Source organism: Nomascus leucogenys, chromosome 22a, assembly GCF_006542625.1.
Source record: "Nomascus leucogenys isolate Asia chromosome 22a, Asia_NLE_v1, whole genome shotgun sequence".
In the NCBI taxonomy this organism is placed as follows: Eukaryota; Metazoa; Chordata; class Mammalia; order Primates; family Hylobatidae; genus Nomascus; species Nomascus leucogenys.
Genome location: NC_044402.1, coordinates 113,653,891 through 113,666,964, shown reverse-complemented (window position 1 = coordinate 113,666,964; position 13,074 = coordinate 113,653,891). Strand labels below are relative to the sequence as shown.

General features: G+C 34.6%; 1 long non-coding RNA gene across 1 annotated transcript; it reads left to right on the top strand.

Annotated features, from left to right (window-relative positions):
* Positions 1–707: 707 nt before the first annotated feature.
* LOC115832433 lies at positions 708–12,631 on the top strand. The gene is made up of 4 exons (XR_004027928.1): positions 708–1,025; positions 9,167–9,336; positions 11,327–11,417; positions 12,517–12,631. It is a non-coding gene; the product is annotated as an uncharacterized LOC115832433 (long non-coding RNA).
* The last annotated feature ends 443 nt before the right edge of the window (positions 12,632–13,074 follow it).

The window sequence follows — 13,074 nt, the reverse complement described above, 5'->3', positions numbered from 1 at the left end:
TGACCCCCAGTACAAGTACTCAATAAATATTTCTTTATGGATTGTTTGACTATTGTGTCTAAAAATTCATAATTTTAACAAATATTGATGTAGTAGAACATGCTACAAAGTCTATTCCTGGTTCCAGTGCTTTTTTTACCAGCCTTGGCTGGCTGGCTATCCCAATGATTATGTTCTGAGGTCTTTCATAGCCACATTTCATCACACTAGTGACAGTACTAAAGTGGTTGAGTGAATGTAGTGCCTGTTCACAAAATCATTTCAAGTAAAGGGCTTCAAGATTTTTCCAGACGCTATTCAAATCTATATAATTATTTACAGTAGAACATAAAACACCAAGGTCTCACATATTTTTTTTCCCTTAGCGAACTAAGCCAAGCCATGTAACAGGGCATTAAGGTGCAATAAAGTTGGTCGCTTCAGAATTTGTTTCCTCAAGCATTCTATTTTTTCTCTAAATTGTGGATAACAGGAATTGACAGTCACATGAACTTTAAGGGAATTAAATGCAATAGGCTAAAGCTTTGATGCCTTATAATGAATGGGCCACACACAGTGGGTGCAGATCACTAAGAAGTTATTATGTATCTGTTTTGAGATAAACACTTTGCTGCTGCTAATGTTCTGTAACTTTTTATTACATTTTCAAAGAAAGTAAGCCAAACTGGTTGCCATGGAAATGATTATGATGTCACAGAGGATGATGACTTCTCCTAATCTATAAGCAGCAAGAGCAGATGTGCTTGTAAGAAACAAAGATCTTGTTTTCATACAAATGCGCTCAAAATAAAACACGAAGGAAGAAAAATACCCAGAGCACATAATGCAAAGAACAAGAATTGCTTCTAAATAGAATGTTTTACAAAGTTTTCCATAAAGCCTCAGCTGCTCCTCAAGCCACAACCAGCTTCAACATGGATGGCAGACATGAAATTACAGTATTCACAAAATTAGTATTCAGTTCGCAGAATCTCTCTTTCCAAAGCCTTCAGGCATACTTTATGCATGCACAATTACAGAAGCAGGTAATGAGAGAGATTCTGATTTCTTCCTATTGTTGTTATTGTATTTAGCTAGATAAGTCTTGATAAAAAATTGCTTTGTTAAAAAGAAATCTAAGCAATAATTTATTAATTCTATTGAAAATATCTTTTGGCTCTTATTACAAGATATACTGGATGATTTCTCTAAAACACACATTACTGTGTCCATGGAGACGGGTAGTGTGACATATCAACTTTTAGTAATGCATCAAAAAGTTCCATAACAATTAATAATCTGCAAGCTACACTAATTTTTTTATAATTTTATTATTTCATATCACAACTAATTTCACTTCAATTATTAGAGATTTTAAAAGAGGATATTCACAGTTTATGACTGTGACCTCCTGAAATACATAGATATGATAAACAATATATCAAATGAATGGGTTGTGTCAAAATATATTACAATGTTTTCATTACATCACATTGAATTGAATCTTATATGCCTTCTTGGTCATTGAGACTCTCCTAAATTAATTCTTTAGATTCTCAAATATTTCTCACAGTAACTTCAACTATTCTTAGAATTAATCAAAGTTTAAGTGATAAAAATGAATGAATTATAATAAAGTTCTCACTCCCTGCAATAAAAAATAAACTTCCATCCAGTTTGCAACATGGATTTGCAAGTAAGAATTTTAAATTCTGCTATAACTAAATGAGAGATTTGAACTGAGTGAAAATGAGATAAGTTAACTATTTTGATGGCTCCTAAGATCCTGCTCCTAAAGAAATCTACCACCAAATAACCTTTTACATGAAAACATTAAACATTAAGACCAACATACATTGTGCTACAATTCTGCATTACTGTTAAGTGTATGTATATCCAATTTTACATTCAATTTACTGTCAAAATTAATTTTTTATTTAGAAATAAAAATATTATGAGAATTATATGAAAGAAAAACAAGTAAAAATAAACACGAAAAAAGTGAAAGTTCACTATGTTCTGTAGCCTGAGTTAAAAGAAATTGAGAATAAGTTAACAGGTGTTTCTGAATGCTAGACTTTAATCCTAGTTTTAGTTCTGCTATCATATTGAAGTCATATACTATTTTAAGACATAAGCTCACTTTTTTAAAAGTACATAGTATGAAGATAGTACTCTAAATGAACACCAATGTTTGAGTTGTATATTAGGACCTGAAAGACTATGATAATATAAATTCTGAAAAAAGGCTAAAAACACTTGACAGCCTTTTTATAAACACTGAAAAGATTTAAGAGACACCAAAGAGATGTTCGTTTAAAAACTACAGAAGACCATAATAGCTTGGTCGATTTAGACAAAGTGCAAAGGCCTAAATTTAAAAAGAACATCGGTATTTGAATTTAGAAAAAGAGAAAGGAAACTGCATTAAAAGTGCTTTTTAATGAATGAATGACTAGACGACAGTGGAATATTTTATAACACTTTGTTGATGAAGGGTTTTATCTCTGTGATAATTTTTATTACAAAGATAGTACCAAATCTGTTTAAAGCACTGTATTAAGAAATAAGAGCACTATAAAAACAGTTGACGAGTCTTTCTCTAAAATTGCTCTAACATAACAGTGTAGATAAGATACACATACAAGAAAAAATATATTTTATTGAGATAAATGATAACATTATTGATGTAGATAGTAGGTGCTAAATAACCTAAAGGGAATTACAAAGCATTCATTTATAATATATGGCATCAGCATAGTTCAGGGGCAAAAATAAAAATGTGGTGTAGCAATTTAACAGAATTAAAGCTGTATATAAATAAGTGTAACAGACTATGCTGTCTTTCCATATACATAGGTTTTTGTCTATAGTTTTTTTGAGCATATTTGATCTGATTTCATTTAAAAATGCTTAAGCGAAAAGTTTTCATTTTAAAGACTCCCAATGAGAGCAAACAAACAAAAACTAGGCAATTTTTAGTCCTTGGAGGAGAAAACTTAGTTGGCAGGTTGTCCTAAACTTTGCACTCCCTATGTAAGCATAGGTTAGTTCAGCTGATTGTTGCTATGTGAGGTTTTTCTAGGCACTTATACTATACAAATGCTCTAATTTAGAGTTGACCAAGGTCTGGATAGAAAAATTTGAATCTGATATATGTTATTTGGGGTATTACATTTTGAAGAGCAAGCATAAGTAATGGGTACTCTGATGTGGAAGAAAATATGTTTTTCATTAGTCTGATTTGTTCTTTTAAAAAAATGACATCAGACATTTGGGAAAAGATTTTTAAATATTGGGAAGGAAATCAATATAAAATTAAGGTACAAGCCTGAGCAATATAGAGAGACCCCCATCTCTAAAAAGTTTTTTTAGAAATTAGTCAGACGTGGTGGTGCACATCTGTAGTCCCAGTTACTTGGGAGGCTGAGGTGGGATTATTGCTCAAGCCCAGGAATTCGAGACTGCAGTGAACTATATAGTCACAACACTGTACCCCAGCCTAGGCAACAGAGAGCTATCCTGTCTGTCTTAAAAAAAAAAAAAGAAAAGAAAATTAAGTTACAAAACAATGATCAGCTTTTATGTCACTGAAATAATTAACTGTCATAATTTCAATCACACTAATTTAAGAATGTTCTTTGTAAAACTGCTATTTAGAATATTTGTTTGCTTATCAAAGAAATGCAAATAAAACCCCTAGCCATGAATGAGGCATTGCTCTACGCCTTGATTTGATCAACTATAAATATTAACTCATGTAAACCGTATTAAAAACAAAACTTAGATAAGTTTTATTATTTCCATCTACTATTAACAGATGAGAAAACTGAGACTATTAAGAAACTTATCCAACTGTTAAGTAACACAGTAAATCACAGGACCCTGGATTTGACAGCAGGCCTTCTGGATTGAAAGATCTTGATAATTATATAGCCAATGGTACTTTTGCCAGTATCCCCTGGGTCAAATTCCTCTTGGAGTACTGAGCTGGAATTTTTTTTTTTTTTATATATGGGCTGATGATTTCACAGGCTATCCAGACAATATGAGCTATGTAACCAACAGTGTGTTTCCTCTTTTATCTGATTACTATGTTTGCAAAAGTAATTTTTGTGTTCAATTGTGGCTTTTTCATAACCAAGATTTCTTGATATTTTTCTTTCCCCTTTGCAACTTAGTTTCTCTTATTATTTTCTGAATTTACCCTGAATTCGAATTCAAGCAGAAAGTACTGGTGGATAAATCAATCAACCAACTTCAAAAAGTAGCCACAAATCAGTCTTGAAAATAACTATTTCATGTTTTCCCATTTATAAATCAAAGGACTAGAGGCTACTATCAATTATTTAAGATAAAACATAGCTAAACTAAAGGTTCACTTGACAGTGATCTTAACTGCTTTTACAATTTAACAGGAAAAACATATACACATTCGATTATATTTGGCCTTCTCAAAATATTCATTCTCTCCTTCAGTAGCATTACAAGAACCATAGGTCACAAAGCCCACTTCACATAGTAAGATGAGGATAATGGTAAACTCTTGATTTTACAGTCCTACATAAAATGATGCCATGTCCTTTTATCTTTCATCAAAGGCATAATTACAGAGTAGAGAATGAAACACTATGATTCCAGATGACTTCTCTCTATCTAGCCTGAGTTCTACCATTAGCTAGCTGGTTAACTTTGAGTAATCACTTAAATTCTATGAGTTAAATATTAGATGAGTAAATATTTTCATTACACAAATCCACTTCTCCTTCCAGCCTGACTCTTTGATCATTCTCTGGTATTATCCCTTCATTTCACATAGGAAGAAGCAAGGACAAGAGCAATGAAGTCACCCAATCAGAGTAAAACAGTCAGATAATGGCAGACTCAGAATTAGAACAAAGGTCTCCTGTCTTCTAGAATTGTGTTTATTAAGAAATCAAACGTTGCAGATGCATCTCATCCTCCTCTCTCTCACACTGGAGGTTACTGCTATTCCCAAAGTGGTGTCTTTCTTTTATATTTTATAATACTTTTACTACATAAACATATGTACAAAAACAATATATATTGTTTTCTATGTTTTTAAGAATTAACAATTTATATAAGAATCCTTTAACAATTCACTTATCTTACCCTGTATAATATTTTAGGGATTTTTGCGGTGGTATTTATGTATTTATATATGTATTGATTTATGTAGTACATATATATGTGTCTGTGTATATATATATGTATTTGTTGTAGTATTTAGTTGCTGTGCAATATTTCAATGAAATGATACACTTCAATTTGTTTATCCATTCTCTTGGCCAGTAGCTTTCAGTCTTCTTTTGACCATGTAATCCATAGGGAGTAAAAATAGCTTTTTACATGGTGAGCCGATAGATAGATAGATAGATAGACAGATAGATCGATAGATATACCTCTGATACAAAAAGTTACCTTTTATTTATCTTTGTTGTGTGTGATAAATGTCCTCTATTCGATTCTATTTTATTTTTTTAGATGCTGGTTATGACTGACTAAATACACACAGCCTGCTAATGTGTTATAATGAGTCATTTGAAAAATACTGTTCTAGGGGGTATTTTCCAAACTGCTGTAACATTTCCAATACTCTGATATTCCTGCAGAACATAGTGGGAAGCTAGTGGGGGGCGAGTCCAGCTTAGAATTTTTTCTGTCAATGAAAGTTGGAATTAAATAGGAATATCTTTAACACGTGGATCATTTAGGTACAGAAAAAAGTTTGAACCATGGTTTTAAGCAGTGAGGCTGATTATGAGGTAATTCTAAAAAAATGTGTGTAGATTTTTAAACAAATGATTCACATTTTGAATTCATGCTGCTAGCTTACTACTTTAAGAATTCCTATGGACAGTCTGTTCGTAAACCGGAATGAATATTTTTTAGAAAGTGAATAAAAATCCCCCATTTTAATTTAATATTTATTTGTCACGGTCATTGAAGAATACCCCTAACTCAGAGAAATGGTTTTACCTACATTTCCATAAATTTTATCAATAAGCTTTATGCCTTCATTGCATTACAATAATATATTATTTGCAGACTAAAATACAAATGACCTCACTGACTTAAAGGTCTCCTGTGATGATGCTGTAATGAAGATTTCTGTGTTTAGTGAGTTGGGATCATTTCATTTTAAAAAAGGAATCTTCAATTACAATTTGGTTACATGCTATACTAGTCTTTGAAGGTGCATTTTAGCCTATGGTTGTGACTAGAGACATAAGAATATTTTGCTTTTAGCAAGGGTGGTAATTTCTGCTTCCTTTTTGGCATTGGCATCTGACTTGAGTACTCTAATCCTTTCGTCATCACCTCTCAGTGTACAATGCTTGGCAAAATCTAGTGACTTCGATGAATAAACCAGTCTTCATATGATCCAGAGGCCTTAAGCTGCCTTGTTTTCTTACCCTGATTTTGAAGCAAGTAATGGAGTTGGCAGAGACAGAGCTGAATCTGCCAAAGCTCAGAATAAAGAACACTCAAAACATAAGTGCAAAAGAAAGCAAATAGTAGGAGGTTATCATCTCAATTAGGAGTCATTGTATGGCAGTGATCTGGAGGAACTTGGACTCTGGTAAACGTTTATAAAGGTTTCTTACCTAAATCTGTCAGTTTGCAGTACAATAACTGCTGCAATCACTTGCAACAATGCAAAGACATGAATAATAGTAGGCATATTTCACCTATGAAGACTTGATTGTCCACTTGACTCCAGATGGAAAGAACGAGAAAGTTGACACAAAGATTGAAATGGAAGATGGGAGCTGAAGCTGAGGTCAACTCCTTTCTTCTGCACTCTCAATTACAACACTGCTTAGAACCTCCTTTCTCCTGAATCAATATCTCACTGCTCAATATGCTTTCAAAGCTTTTTCATTATGGCCCCTGGAACTCCTCTTTTAAGAAAACAAACAAACAAACAAACAAACAAACAAACAAGTAAATCCATCTATAGCCTCCTATCTCTTTAAAAAAAAACATTGCCTAGGCTGGGTGCTGTGGCTCACGTCTGTAATCCCAGCACTTTGGGAGGCTGAGAAAGGTGGATCACTTCAGGTCAGGAGTTCAAGACCAGCCTGGCCAACATGGTGAAACCCTGTCTCCACAAACATTACAAAAATTAGGTGGGGTTACATGCCTGTAATCCCAGGTACTCAGGAGGGTCAGACAGGAGAGAATCGCTTGAACCCTGGAGGCGGAGGTTGCAGTGAGCTGAGATTGCGCCAGCCTGGGTGGCAAAGTGAAACTCTGTCTCAAAAGCAACAACAACACAACAAACATAAAACAACACTGCCTAAATGAAAAAGGTCTTCTTTGAGGCCATTACTCCTTCTCATCTAGGATGAATATATAATGTCACACAGAAACCAAGACACTTAAGAATAAAAGGGGGTACTATTAATAATTATGCCAGGACCACAGGTGTAAACTGAGACAGTTCTTGGCAAACCAGCTCATATGGTCAACTTACCCATAGTCCTCTCAAGTGAAGGCTTTTCATTTTCTATTGATTCACCTTGCTCAAGTTTAGACTAAGGAGTCAGCATCCCCTATGTAGTCCAAAGACATTTTCAGAACATATACACTTTCATGTAAATCCCCGGTTCCTCTGATGCTCATTCTTTCCAGCTACCACCTCACAATTCTTCCTCCTTGCTTTTATTTATCAGTTTTCCAGGGATTCATTCTTCATACACTTTTGCACCTAGTTCAGTATTTCCCTCTCTTCCCCAAGAGCTACATCTCCCGATTATCCTTTCATGTTTCTGATATTCCATCCCCTAGAGGCCATGACTTCCCAACCTCCATTCTGGATTCTGGCACCTTGTTCTCCATCAGAAATTTCTGTTCACAATCTTCTATACTTTCCTATCTCTCACTATTCCTTCTTATGCAAATTATTTAACCTCACTGGGACCCAACTGAGGTCTCTGTACCCCTCTACTTCTACCTGTCAGTACCCTCTCTGCTTTGTATAGCTTGCTTGATGATCCATTACTCCAATTCATTTCTTTAAGTCAAGCTCAACTTCGATTCAATGTCTTCCAGCTCTGCAGCCGGTGAAATTTTTTACACTGGATCAATCCTGTGGTTCATTCTTTTCAAGATTCTATCTGGGCTGTGAGCCCAGTTACAGTTATAGCATTGAGCTTATTGATGGTTTATTTGTGGTCACCAGCCTTAACTGGGTCCTCTATTCGGCTTGCCTATTTTTCTACATTTTTTTTTCAGTTAGCCTCTCTCTATTTTTATAAAAGCAACGATTTCAAATTTATTCGCTCTTCTTACATTTTCAATCCAGTGGCTTTACAACCTTAATGAATAACATCGATACCTTCTTCATACTTTTCCTAAACTTCCCACCATGGCAACTCACAAAATTACTTACATCTCCAACCTTCCTTTCTTACTTATCCTAAGCACATGAGGTATGTCCTCTTCTAGCTGAAGCTACTCCTGCCAATTGTGCAATAGATTCTTTTCTTTCCTATTCCCTCAGGGACCCCACTTTACCAATTTTCTCATTAGCACTGACATATGTCAAGGTCTTACTTAAAAGACAAAACAAAACAAACAAGAAACTTCCCTCAACCCCACATCTTCCTGTAGCTACTAGCTTCTACCTCTCCTTTTATAGCAAAACTTCTTGAAATTACCGTCTATACTGACAGCCTCCATTCCCTCACTTATGCTTTTCTCAACAACTCTGCTGCCATTATTATAGGCAGAATTTGATAGTGTTAATCTCTCCTTTTCTCATTCTTAGATCTTTTGGGTTTCCTCTCAGATCTCTGCGGGGCTTGAGACAGGCTGTTTCAAAAATACTGCTGTCCCTCATGAATCGACTTAAGAAGGCTGGCTTGCTTATGAATCCACTGACATTCTAAAGCAGGTAGAAGGATGGTGGCCATATTCTCGAGGGTCAGAAGTCTGGCCAGGTGACAGGGATAGTGCCAAATGGCATGACCTTAGTGAACTCCACTTTCAAGAGACTGGCCATCAGCCTTAAACTCAAGTTTACAGATGCACTACTGTACTGTTCTTAGAAAGGAAAACCATACATTTCTAAACTCATAAGAAATAGGTGGAAAAAAACCAGAAATGTCATTTGTTTATAAAGAAAAATATAATGATCATGTATATTCCCTTCACACAGGAAAATCACACGGACAGTGAAAATATCAGAAAGTTGCTAATGTTGGGCTTAGAAATGATCAAACAGTTTTGTGTATGATAGACTGCCTAATGGCACCAGGCCTGACAGCCTGCAGTGTACCCCTCACATCAGGAATGACCTCTGAAGGCAATATTTCCAAAGACTTGGGGGTAGGGTACTCCTCTGTCTTCCATATTATGTTGTGAAGGAACATCATTCCTTCCTTTTTAAATATTCAACCAGTCTGATGCCAAACATTCATCTAACATAAATATGGGAAAATGTTAAACAATATATTTTTAACCTACCAGACACCATATTCATTTTATTTGTTGGCTACTATCTGATGTTTTAGGAAGCTCTTCTGGGTTACGTTATTCAAAACACCCTTAAGCAGAGTTCCCCTAAAATCACTGATTGGCTTTTCAAATAAATAGTGTCTTTGTTATCAAATAAAAGCATTATTTCTTTTCGCTTTTAGAAAAAATAACCTGTCATAAGAGAGCAAATATGTAACTTCTACACGCATGGGATAGGAAATCCTAATTAAAATAATATAGTTATGTTCTCTACTCCAGTATTCACTGTATTTGTAAATTAAAAACGAGAGAAATATTCTAATTTCACAAGCTTCATGTATAAACCCTAGCAAAATGTTCAACTTGACTTTTACTGTAAACTGAGAGCTGTTCTCCAATGGAAAAAAAATCTGTTCCCTGAGACATATCGTTTAAGAATGCCGCAACCATTTAAAATTACAGTATTTATCACAGAAAGCCACGCATTCATTATTTACACATGTAGGTAAAGTATGTCTAGAAAAGGGAGATGTATGATCCATCTGTTTCTGGGAGTAATAAATCTGAAATGGTCCCCTTTGAAATAAAATGTGCAAATATGCTTGGTGACCCAGACTTTAAAGTTATGTTCTTATCTGGATCTCTTTGTCACCATTGATTATTACTCAACTCTTTATAGGGTGACTTTCTTTCAATTCACTCTCAGTGATTCTCTCATGTCATTCACTTATTGAGAAGAGCTCTAGATATTAATAAACATCTGATTTTAACATACTAAATGCCAAATAGGTAATGTTTCACACATAGATAAGTATTGGGTTTGGTAAAAACTTCTATGTTGATACCACATTCGATTAACCTTCTTAAAACACCCTGGACATTTCAGTATGCTTTCAAGAGACACAACAGTGGACTGTGTATTACTCATAAGGCTGGATTAACTACAGTAAGATGTCTGTATGACTGATGAAAATAATTGACAATTTAGAGAGACTATAGTATGATGGTTATGAATATGGGCTTTCTAGAACCTAAAACATGTGTTTGACACTGTCTAGCTCTGAAACTGTGGGACCAGGGACAAGTTAATACTGTCTCCAAGCTTTCCATGTGAAAAATGGGGATAATATTACCTCTCTTAAAATGACAGTGGGTGTTAAATGAGATAATGCATGTAACATGCTTACCATGGTATCTGGCACAAAATAAATGGATATAATGATAAAAATGATATATGTGACTTTCCTAGTCCCACTGATACTTTAACTTAATTGAAATCAGTCATATCATCAATTTAAAATGCTATAGATTCTTCATATGGATTTATTTCTCAATAATAGTACACTTCAAAAGTATAGTCTTCCAATGTGGCCATTTCTGCAATATAGTTTACAGGACTTAAGAGTGATATTCTTAATCTACTGAGTGGGACTTTCCCAGGTGTCTAGTACCTCACCATGACGTCAGGTTTTAAATACTTTTGTGAAGCTTCGGCACAGCTGCTGGGGGAGATACAGTGATGGTGTTACTCTCTTCTTTATCATGTCTTACGACAGTTCAGAATGCCACACTAAGTTCTATATTAAGCTAACCTTTTTCTAAACCACAGTCATGAAAATTGGGGGAGGTGACATTTGACTTTACTACTTGTAAATGACCTTTCTTTGATTCAATTCCCTTTTCCATAGCTCACGCCCTCTTTCAGAGTTATAAAACAGAAAATGGCTCCCCAGTTCTATCCCTATATGGTTCTCAATTCCCTAGGTTGTAACCATCTGGCTATAAAAATGGGGAAGGTGAATTCTCTGGATTATTTCCTTTATTATCTGTTGGTAACGTGTTCCTCTATTTTTTTTTTCAGCTTAACACAATTGTTAAACAAGTGATTAGACTTTGCTTTACTGTGAAATAATTTTGGTTTATAAAGAGTTGAAGCTTCTCACAAACACTGGGTATGTACTTGCACAAGCTTTTCACAGGATTAAAAAGACAGTCATACTGCTATTGGCACTGGTTTAACCACCAAATGTTTCCCTTGAGATGCAACCTGTCATCACTCTGCTTTAGAGTATGGATCTCTCTTGCAGAATCCAACCTTTGATATCACAGATCTTTAGGTTAATCTGTCCTATTTTCACCTCCCAATTCCAAAGTCAAATGATTATGTTTGGTTTTCCTGCTGGTCCCCAGCAAAATAAGTTTCTTTTTAATCTCTTGCATGTAGCTGCTGAAAAATATTCCAAATAATGAGTGTTTTTTTTGCCCTGTGTCTAAATTAATGCTCACTAGGCATCTTCCCCTTTGTTACCCTCTTTTGGTAAGTTATTTCTTTACAAAGTTGAATCATATCTCTTTCATTTCTTGAATTAACACTTTATTGAGGATTCCAATAACTTCCCTGTACTTTTTGTGCTCTTAAAATTTTAGGGTTTCTTAGAAGAATGGTCTTCCCAATCCTTTTTAGAGTTGACTTTGAGCATCACCACTTGACCCAGCTCAAAGTTCCCTCGTTTTTGCATTAATGGAACTCATTTTATCAAATGCTGAACAAATCTGCATTTTGAAAGCAATTATGGTGGATTTTAATGACATCTTTAAAAATGCGTGCTTTCATTTTATTCAGGAACCGCTCTGGTCCACACCCCATTGGTTTAACTCCCATAATTTATAATTCTCATTTGGGATAGAGATAGCTTATCACCTGCTCTACATCAAAACACACTCTCTGGAAGAAATCTGATAGTATTCTACTAACGTGTGAATTTCAGTCATAATGTTACCTTTTTTAGGGACATGAGTATTTGCATAAGAGCCTTATCTCCAATTGCAAATGACACTCTCAAGACTGTTAAAAGAAACTATTGTTCAAGGTAGATGGAATTAGAAGACCCTCACCATGTGGGATTTATATGCCAGCTGAATAGACCCCAGACTATCAGGGAAGTAAAGTTTGACAGTATTTATATGCTTTACTTATGAACTGGATCTGGTATCTTAGAATATTTTCTTTGAAAAGGTAGTTCCATTTTTGGCTTTCTTGCTTCTTCATAGTGCCAATCTAGGTCAACAGGAGTAAGTGAGACCATTGTTCCATATCCCGCTTAAAAAGAGAACACTACTTCAAAGACAAGAACAACATCACCTGACAAAAATAAAACAAGTTATCAGTTTTAAAACATTGTGCTTATGTGTGCCTGTTATTCTTAACTTTTTCAGGGTTTCAAGTTATTTTAGGGTACCTATTCTGGTTGATTATATATCTAGCACAATAAAGCCATTTAAATAAAAAAATATAGAATTCATTTCCAAAAATTTCTTCTTTGATTTTAGGAATTATAATTTTCCAAACTGTCCCCTCCCACCTTCTGCTAAAAAAACCCCAAAACTTAAAAATATACAATTAATTCCTTGAGCAAACAAAAGGGGATTTTATCCAAATTCCTTTAAAGGGTATTTAGGGCTTTTAAATCTAAAATAGATAAAACAAACTACCCAAAGAAAACAGAACCAATACTCCATAATGTACCTTTTAGCTATATTGCCTTGTAAAATTTTTCTTTTGCTGATCACACTTAGTGATTACTAAATTAAACCTGTTGCACTTCTTGA